Raw genomic sequence first — 11529 nt, 5'->3', positions numbered from 1 at the left:
ATTATCAAACATGCAAACTGTACTCAGAGTTTATAGCTCTTACATTTAAACGTTCATCGTCTTTTCAAAAAGCCAAAAGCTTGTTTAAAACGTTCCTTCACAAGGAAAAAAATGACGGAATAAGAGAGGCGCTTTATGAAATTCAGGTTAATCTTGAATCTTTTATGTTAAAGCTATTCCATGCAGAGTGGGTTGAAAATGCAAAGGAATAAGACATAACGGCATTGGAAATGACAGGCAATAATGTTCATTTAAATTAACTATTTTTTAATCATCGCAAAGATATGATGTTGACGTCACGTCAACGTGATTTTAAGAACCATGGATGCCTTACAATTTGATCAAATAGATTTCTTAAAAACGTGTTAAAACTCAATGTTTCATAGCATAAGTGTCTTAATTAATTTACACATACACGAAGCTGTGCAAATTATTTCGCCATCATCCGCGCCCTTATGGAACTATTCAGCATGATGCATAAATATTTTTGGTCCTTGCGTGTATAAACAAATGAGCGTGTCGACCTATCATTTAGCGCCATACATGCGCTATGAAGCAGACATATCATATTCTGTTCAATTTTTACAATATATATATATATATATATATATATATATATATATATATATATATATATATATATATCGACAATATCATACAACTGTTATGCAAATCGCCCGATGTCACTTACTTGATTTCACTTGGCTTATTTGGATATCAGGTCATTGACCTGAAATCAACATAAAGCTCATCCCATATTGACGGACTAGTGCTTACATCAGTTTCCTTCAAGATTGAATTTTATTACAGAGTCCAGTTTGGATGTTGCATTTTTTTTCTAAATATATTCTGTGATCGCAGCAAATTTCCTTAAAATGGTTTTCTGTACCTTTATCACACAGACAATAACACTGTGACGCTATTATGAAGCGTTCATCATGACATCACAATGTTTAGATCTAAATGGTCTATTTTTGAATGATTTCCAATACACTTGAAAGTGTATACTTATTCTTGATTTAAAGCTATATTTAATTTAAGTACTAGCAATAGTATATGTGTTAATCATTATTATTGGATAATTTCAGATCAGATTGTGTAAGTCAAATGTTTAATTAGCCCGCCCACTTAGCTCAGTAGGGAGAGCGTCGGTCTACGGATCGTGGGGTCGCGAGTTCGATCCTCGGGCTGTTCTCCGTGACGATTTGATAAAAGACATTGTGTCTGAAATCATTCGTTCTCCACCTCTGATAATTCATGTGGGGAAGTTGGCAGTTACTTGCGGAGAACAGGTTTGTACTGGTACAGAATCCAGGAACACTGGTTAGGTTAACAGCTCCCCGTTACATGACTGAAATACTGTTGAAAAACGGCGTTTAACCCAAAACAAACAAACAAACAAATGTTTAATTAATGTGGAAGTGTTCTGGTTTATTGAAGAGGACGATTTTTTTTTTATTTTTACGCATGTAAGAGTTTATTTCATTGATATTTATTAAGAATATCAGAATATCAGAATGTCAAAAAATATTGTCTAAGTTGAATTCATTATGGCTGCCGTATTGTTTCGTTCAGATGTTTCAGGGGCGGATAAATTTTGAAATCCATAAAATATAAATTTATTAATTTCTTGCTTCAGAAGTCATTTTATACGAAATGAGAGTTGAGGACATATGTTGTTCTAGGCAGATTGTATGAGTTTCATCATAAATAGAATAACAGGCTACTGTCTTTTGATATCAATGTTATCAGGACTCGGATATCAAAAGACAGTAGCCTATTATTCTCAATATAGCAAAACCTTGATTTAACAATATTATTATGTTTATGATCTTGTCTTTTTATTTTCTTTTTTTTTTATATCCTTAGCTATGACTAATATATCAAACAAAGTCTAGTATAAAGTTAAGAGACGTTAACGATATTAATAACATTATATAATTTTGGATCAACATATTTTCGGATATGCTGGAATGATCAATAATGGTAATTCACGTAAAATGAAAGAAAACATCCACCCTTTCTTGAATTCCTGAAAATAAACAAAAACGAAAAAGAAAACGAATATATTTCCCATTTTATAGTATAACATTTTTGAATGGAAAATTTGCTCTTGCTATCGCAGTATAGTTGTGGATGGGCATTCTTATTTTTCTTATTATTATAATAACTGATTTATGTATACATGTTCGTTATAGAATAAAGTATATTACGACTGCAAATACTTGCTAGGATCTAGCTAGGTTCTTACACAAAATGAATAATGATTTAAGACAAATGGTTTACAAAAATCTCCATAATCACTTTTTCATGGAAGATATTAACTTTGAAGAAGACATGTGAACAGTTTTGCTTGGGATTTTCTTCGGATTCGGGCCGGATAGGCAAGGAGCGTTGCGCGCGCGTAAAGGCCTTAACTTGCCATTAATTCTTCGCAAGGGAATTTATCTGGTATTGTTTCCGGGGAGTTCATCGGGCTGCTGTTTGTGCATGTCGGGATGTGTTGATACATATCATTCGGAATTAACCAAACTGTTTTTATACAGTTGGACACGGCTGGTTGTGTTTGCATTGTCATGTGGAATATTTGAATGGCACTTTTCTGCGTGCCAGTTCATTCATTTCATTTTTACAACTTGATGTTGCACGACTCATAGGTACACTGGTGAAGAGCACATACTTTATGTGTCAAGCCGCCCTACACATAAACATTAAAATGACACATTGTCAGCGTCTATTGTTTGATGATGTGTGCAATTTTCACATAGGCTAAAACAGTCTACTAACTTTCACAAAAAGATAATTTGTTACAGCTTTGGAGTTTGATAAACGTACCCCTAACATTGAATTAGAAAAAGACTTCAAAGACATTAGTTTATTTTCAAAGAAACTCCAACAAGCAAGATTTAAAACAAACAACGTAATAACATATTCAGTATTGTAATTTGTGATGCAGAACGTGTTCATTTACATTATTAGCCGCGAAATCTCGAATAAAATTTATTTATCCGATATCGTTTTTCATACGAACAATATTGCATTTGGGAGTTATAAAACATACAATATATTTTAGAACTAGAAAAGAAAATAATTTTGGTGATTGTGAAACAAATGTTTGCTACTTTTGAGTACTGAATATCAAATGTTGTCTGATAGCATATACTTCATTGATATTGTAACTTATCGCGCTAATCGATAATGCTAACGCCAACTCTCTATCGTGTTAGTACAAGGGCGAAACTCCTCATACATTTACAAAATATAATATCAATAAAATATAACAATTTAAAAAGAAATAAAAATTTGATATTACTGTATTGTTTCATGATCTTAGCATAATTACACGTTTAAAAACAACAAAACAAACAATAAACACATTAATAAGGCACGAATAAAAGAAACTAAATATTAACCTCTTTGTCTTTTTATACATTGGAAACAAATGTATTTCCTTTGTATTGATATCTGACCATATACCAGTCTGAAGTATACATGTGCATCCCTGTATGTGATATTGGTAGAGCGCCTGTTTTGAGTTCGGGAGGTCGAGGGTTCGATCCCTGGCCGCGTCATACCAAAGATGTAAAAATGGTACTAGTAGCTTCCTCGCTTTAAGCTCAGAATTAAGAGGGTAGTCAGACCGGTGTCAGTATAATGTGACGGTGTTGGGTATTATGTCACGTGTCTACGGCATTATATTCAAGTAAAGCGGCACTATAATTTTGGAGATTGTGCTCACTGCTACAAGTAGACACCGTCGTTTATATGACTGAAAAAATGTTGAAAAGGACGTATAACCCGAGCATACACACGCCTATATGTAATATTTGCTTGTTAAATAATAAAAAATATGTGTCTGCTTTTGCTGTGAATTTATAAATAGGTAGAGGATGAAAAACGAATATGATATATTCCATTATTCCAATATTATATATTCCTTTTTTATTTTAATTTAAATATGATGTCTTTGAAATTTCATAAATACTGTGCGAGTATTAATAAAGCTATCATGAAAAATGGTAAGGTTTTTTGAGTAAAGTAACGCATGCGCACAATAATCAAAATACAAAATAATCACGTGTTGACAGCAAGATTGAACAACATTCATATGCTAAATGGATAGCATTTTGGTAATAAACTCCAATCAATTCGTTGCAAAACATACAAAGAAAGCCTAAATGAGATACGATGAGGTTATTTTCACATGGGCAGGACTAAATGGAAATAAGATAGATAACATCTCGGTACAAAATCAGATTAAAACACATATCAGCGAGCCGACATATTCCCCCGAGGATTTCCGGTTAAGGGCATGACTACAATTGAAACGCAATCAAAATGATGCTTTCCCATCAGAATTCGACCCATTATACGAGCTTTCAACATGTTTTAATTAAAACCAGACATGAGGCCTTTTGAATGCGGTATATCATACTACAAACTACCGAATGAATTGCGTAGGCCATATCTATGTTAATAAAGCCGACGATATTATTTTATATTTTGATATATGAAATAATTGGTTTTGTAATATAAGAAGATTAATTTCCATGCGCCGTAAATAAGATATAAAAGTAGTACATGTATCAGTACGGTAATACCGACTAATTACATTATAAAGTCAAAACAACGCCGACTATAACTTAAACTGTGTACACCTGAACAAAAGTATGCAGGAATTGATTTTTGATTGTTACGGATTTTTATGACATATACAGGTATTCTACCGATAATCGCATTTCCATAAACATCATTGCCTTATCTGCAAAACTCGATAATGTTGATATAGTTGAAATGTGTTCCACCTTTACTTGTGGTAGATTCATAGGTCTGTTTCATCAACAACATCATAGAACTTTTAGATAAAATACTTCATTTCACAGGTAGACAATTTTTTCTAGAGACTTTAAAGTTTGATTTTGCGTTCCCTTTTTTAATATTTTGTGAATGTTTTTCTTGCCTAGGTACCATTTGAACTGGATGATGAAAGCAGGCACAGAAAAGGTAATAACACTGTTTCTGATCATGGGAAGTATGGAATTTTGCAACATCCTTCATGGTCCTAGCCCTTGCTTAAGCGGAACTCTGTTCTGGTGAAAGTTAATGGCCAAATAAAAGATATGTCTTGGAAGCATTGCGATGATTACCACATCCCGTTCGTCTTTCGGCGGGCGGGTAAAAATGATGGAATGTTCAAATGTATGCAAATCTAAACATTTAAGCTCGATCTATCAGGTTACAATTATCATTTAAAATTGCACGTACTCAGTAAGATTTATGATTTTACAGTTTTAATTTTTGGTAAAATATTCAGAATTCGGGTGACGAAACATAAAATAAAAATTAATATAAAAAAAATATCTGAGCTATAAACTTTTGCAAGAAAGATTAATTACCATTTGTCCGTTTCCTTCCGAGCTGGGACAGAGTAAAGTTACAAATAATATCTCTTCTCAAAACAAGTATTTTTCAGATTATATCTACAAGCATAATAGCAAGCTAAGAGATGAAAAATTGGTAAAAAAACTAACCGTCAACTTATTTTTATGAATTTGATATCTGGCTTATTTTTGACAGCTTTCCGGACTTTTAACTTGTTTAACAGAAAGCAATGGTTGGACTTATCGGGCTATAGAACACAAATATGTCTCAGTCTGTGGCCATTATATCAAATTGAAATCATCCATATATTTTTGACATATTTTGAAGTACTGACTTTGATGTTTCTTCCGTTTTAACTATTTTAAAATCAAACATAATTATGCACTTAACTTCAAAAACAAAGACAAATATCAAACAGGGAATGCTACGTACCAAAATCGCAGCCTCCCCAAAACGAAACCTACAGCACGCAGACGTGCACACCACAAACACACACACACATACACGTGCACGCACACAAAGCCAACACACGAGGACAAAACGAACAAACAAAGGAACACACACAAATACACACACAAAGCCTACACAAGAGGACAAAACGAACAAACAAAGGAACACAGTGGGGCACCGCCTTGGAACGGTCAGTGGCAAAAACACCACTGGGGAGCTTAAACCAGTTTATGGTGCGCACCCAACCTCACTCTTACCCCCACCATGTTCCAAAGACACGGGACAGTGTAAATAAAAGTAATCCCCTCCAGGTGAATCTCTAACACACGTAATGGAAACAAAAAGGCATGGCATGTAAAACACAAAAATGCTCGTGTATAAAAATATAAAAAGCAAACCCTTAGAACCAAAAACGTATGTACTCAATGCCTTTTCAGAAGACAGAGCAACAAGAAGAGAAACACCCTTAAGTGCCCGACGAAACAGACCAGAAGACAGATATCAAAACAGTTCAGTCCTGGTAGGATTTAAAAACTGCTTATCATAGAGTCCACCCTCTCATCCGTCAGACAACCAACTTGTGGTATATCAAGATATATCTATACAAAGTTATGGTTATAGCGAAATTTAATTGTTAATTCACAATTTAAAACGTTACCGTATTCTTTAACGATAGCGTAGACATCATTTCATTTAAATAAATGCGACTCCATTATGTGATTAATGCAAATTTAAGTGCACTGTGACTGAAGTTGCAAAATCTAGATGTCATGTAATCACAAAATGTCATTTTTTTTCTATATGAACTAAGTTTATGAATGTATGAATAAAATATTTCGCCTGACAAAATATAATTTTAATTAATTGATGATATCACTTTTGCTACCTGGCATACGATATTCAATAGAATTTTATTGCTGGGTACAATAAAATGATTGCCGCAACAGCATTTTATCATTTTCACAAAAAATCGCCTGCAGATGATTACAAAATATCAGATGCGCCTCTAGAGATAATCACCTAAATAATTTATCCACAACCTTTAAAACAAACGATGACAATAATGCATATATCATTCGTTTAAAGTTCACAATTTTTTGTTTTATAGCCATAGACCTTCGATTTTGAAGTTCATATGTATTATCTAAATTACAAAATGCTAAACGAATATGAAATACAATTATTATGATTCAATACTGCTATAACAATGTAAAACTTAACGTTGAATCAGTTATGTTTTTGCAATGTTTCGCTTAAGTTAATGGAAATCCACATGTAGATGACATAAAAAATGACTGAAATAGTAGGTAGAATCTGTAATAACTGCATGTCTTATCAACATCGTAACAAAATCTTTGCCTTAGGTTTCTATTTCTGTAAGTTAAGTCTGGCATGAAAAATGCAAAATTTTCAGAACAGTAGACGTATACAATATGGCGACCTAGTCTTGTTACATCAGTCCATTTGTGTTGGGAACAGAATTAGGCATGCATTTGTCTCTAAGTGACATGATGTGATGATACAAACAATGAAATAAGAGGAAACAGGCACATCATACTGAAAAATGAAAGTGAAAAATGGTAATGAATATGCGGGGCTGATAATGTTTTCTGTGTAGATAAAGCAAGAGATGCTGATGAAATATGTGCAGTTGATATACTGATTTTGGTCGCTTGGTCGATGGCGCACCCACCGCGCAGAAACTTTGCGGATTTGTAACCTTTTCAGTAAAATCGAATGAATAGAGCAAACGATAATGTGCACTTCCTGGGATATCTGGTCACATGTAAGTCTTCTGTCTCATTTTAAATAGTTCTCTCACTTTTTCTATATTGTATGTGTCTGTTGCGCTGATTACCCAGCAAACTTGTGGTATTAACTGATGGACGGATAGCTCAGTGGTTTGCACACTGGCCTTCCAATCCTGAGGTCGGGGGTTCGATCCCCGGCAGTTACTCGGGAATTTTCAGAAACGCTTTCCAGTGTTTCCCACCCAACAAGAGGTGTACTGGTCAGGAACCCAGGCAATCCTTGCATGTATCAGTGATATACACTGATAAGAACCAGGCTGTCTATTCGCAACGAGATAGGCTAAGTTAGCCGGACAAGCCTGTATCTGATTTCTGATCTCTCTGCTGTGGGGGCTTTGTCTCACTCTGTCCCTCTGGTCAGATCGCTCTGTGTCTGTACTAGTAGAGGATGAATTATGCGCCCTGTGTGGCTGCATTTGAACTATGTGAAGCGCCTTTGAACGTGAAATTGATCATGAAAAGGGCGCTATATAAATCTAGTATAATAATAATGATAATAATAATATTTCAATGTAATTCTGCCCTTCTTAAATTCATTTACCCACCCCGCTGCTTAAGAATATGAAAGAGAGCATTTGCCGCAAGCTTCTTCTAAGGCAATAAATAAATCTCTGGCATTCTAGTTTCGGCGGCATTCGATTTTTATGTTACTACGTTGGTCTTGTAACGTTACCGCTTTCATATTGTTTTGAGTGACGTCAATGGAAGTTGTGCGCTGATGAAGTCATCGACGTTAACGTGCGTAAATTTCCGGAAAAATAAAATTAACGTAAATTATTATTAGGCCACGTTTCGTTTTTGTAATTCTCTTTCGTGTAAGTACAAGGGTGAAACTCCTCATACATTCACAAAAAATAATATCAATAAAATTCCACAATATAAACAAAATCAAGCTTGGATATTATTGTATTATTGCATGGCCTTAACATACTAACATGATTTAAAAACAAAAACAAACAAGAGGGCCATGATGGCCCTATATCGCTCACCTGTTATCACTGCACTTAAGGACAAGTCTTCAAGGTCAAAAGATCATAATAGAAATCAATCAAAAGAATTATGAGAAAATATAGTTGAAATTTTCTTTAAGTAACTTTAAAAACAAGATTTGAAAACTTTTTGTAGAGGTCCACTAGGCAATGCTACATGTCAAATATCTAAGCTCTTCTGGTTTATTTTTAGAAAATTTTGAAGATTTTTCTATGTACAATCAAGTAACCCCATGGGGCAAGGTCAATTTGACCCCAGAGGTCATGATTTGAATAAACTTTGTAAAAGTCTAATAGGCAATGCTACATGTCAAATATCTAAGATCTAGGCCTTCTGGTTTATTTTTAGAATTTTTTTTAAAGATTTTCCTATGTAAAATCAAGTGACCCCTAGGGCGGAGTCAATTTTGACCCCGGGGGACAAGGTTTGAACAAATTTTGTAGAGGTCCACTAGGCAATGCTACATGTCAAATATCTAGTCTCTAGGCCTTCTAGTTTATTTTAAGAAAATTTTTAAAGATTTTCCTATGTAAAATCAAGTGACCCCTGGGGCCGGGTCAATTTTGACCCAGGGGGTCATGATATGAATAAATTTTGTAGAGGTCCGCTAGGCAATGCTACATGTGAAATATCTAAGCTCTAGGCCTTCTGGTTTATTTTTAGAAAACTTTTGAAGATTTTCCTATGTAAAGTCAAGTGACCCCTAGGGCGGGGTCAATTTTGACCCCCGGGTCATAATTTGAACAACTTTAGTAGAGGTCCACTAGGCAATGCTACATGTCAAATATCTAAGCTCTAGGGCTTCTGGTTTTTGAGAAGAAGATTTTTTAAATATTTTCCTATGTAAAATCAAGTGACCCCTGGGGCAGGGTCAATTTTGACCCCGGGGGGCCATGATTTGAACAAATTTTGTAGAGGTCTACTAGGCAATGCTACATGTGAAATATCTATGCTCTAGACCTTCTGGTTTATTTTTAGAAATTTTTTGAAGATTTTCCTATGTAAAATCAAGTGACCCCTTGGGCGGGGTCAATTTTGACCCCGGGGTCATGATTTGAACAATTTTAGTAGAGGTCCACTAGGCAATGCTACATGTCAAATATCTAAGCTCTAAGGCTTCTGGTTTTTGAGAAGAAGATTTTTTAAGATTTTCTTATGTAAAATCAAGTGACCCCTGGGGCGGGGTCAATTTTGACCCCGGGGTCATGATTTGAACAAACTTGGTAGAGGTCCACTAGGCAATGCTTCACACCAAATATCTAAGCTCTAGGGCTTCTGGTTTTTGAGAAGAAGATTTTTAAAGTTTTTCCTTTTGGTTGCCATGGCAACCAGTGTTCTGCATGGAATTCAATTCTTTGAACAATTTTGAAAGGGGGCCAGCCAAGAAACATCCCTGTGAAGTTTCATCAAAATTGGCCTGTTGGTTTAGGAGGAGATGTTGTTTAAAGGAAAGTGTGGACGGACGGACGGACGGACGGACGGACGCCGGACGGTGAGCGATCACAATACCTCACCCTGAGCACTTTGTGCTCAGGTGAGCTAACAACACACACGTTAATCAGGCAGGAATAAAAAAACTAAATAAACTCTAAATTTTTATACCTTGGAAACAAATTTATTTTCTTTGTATTGATATCTGACCATATACCAAGCTAAAGTATACCTGTACATTCCCATATGAGATATTTGCCTGCTGAATAAAACAAAATATTTGTCTGCTTTTGTGTGAATTTCCTAAATAGATAGAGGATGAATAATGAATAATAATATATATCCCATTATTTCAATATTATATATTCCCTTTTTATTAATTTTTCATACGTTCTTAACAACCTATATGTGTAAATGTCTGTGAAATTTCATACATATTGTTTAAGTATTATTAAAGTTATCCTGAAAAATGTTAAAGGATTCCAGAGTGTAGTTATATATATGCACACTAATCAGAATACAAAATAATCACATGTGTTGACAGCAAGATTAAACAACATTCATATGCTAAATGGATAGCATTTTGGTAATAAACTTCAATCAATTCGTTACAAAACATACAAAGAAAGCCTAAATGAGATACGGAAAGGTTATTTTCACATATGCAGGACTAAATGGAAATAAGATAGATAACATCTCGGTACTAAATCAGATTAAAACATATATCAGCGAGCCGACATATTCCCCAAAGGATTTCCGGTTAAAGCCATGACTAAAACTGAAACGCAAATCAAAATTATGTTTTCCCATCAGAATTCGACCCATTACACTAGCTTTCAACATGCTTTAATTAAAACTAGACACTACGCTTCTAGAGTTCGGATATCATACTACAAACTACCGAATGAATTACGTAGGCCATATATCTACAGATCAGCTCACGCGGAAAACCCACTTTCCGTTTTTCCTCGAAGGAAAAATCTTGCATAGCGAGGAATTCCTCCGAGTACTGCCTAATTCTGACTCGGAGTACCGACTGTTATAGTTTTATTACTTTAGCGGAATTTCGTCGAGTCACTCCGAGAAATTACTTGACGGAACTCCGAGTCGAAATTATACAGGTAATACTATAATGATTTCCGGTATTTCATGGCCACTCCGCGCGACTCCGAGTCTGTAATAAACAATAAATCGGTCATTTCGAGTGCCGCGAGATGATTTGACGAAACTTCGAGGCAGTATTTCCTTACTTGGACGGCTTGTTTTTGTATAATTAGCTTGTTCTTTTAATTGAATGTATGAAACTGTTGTGATTTTTTATATTGAAATAGTTTCTGACAATGCGTATTAGATTAAGAAGTATATTTGTGTATAAAAAAAACTAAATTATTAATCATACGAAATTAAACAAACTTTCATATCATCGCCGTTAAAGGCAAGTGATTTGTTAAATTTTGATATTTAG

The sequence above is a fragment of the Mercenaria mercenaria genome, chromosome 16 (assembly GCF_021730395.1).
Source record: "Mercenaria mercenaria strain notata chromosome 16, MADL_Memer_1, whole genome shotgun sequence".
In the NCBI taxonomy this organism is placed as follows: Eukaryota; Metazoa; Mollusca; class Bivalvia; order Venerida; family Veneridae; genus Mercenaria; species Mercenaria mercenaria.
The sequence above is the reverse complement of the archived record's forward strand: the minus strand, read 5'-3'. Positions refer to the sequence as shown.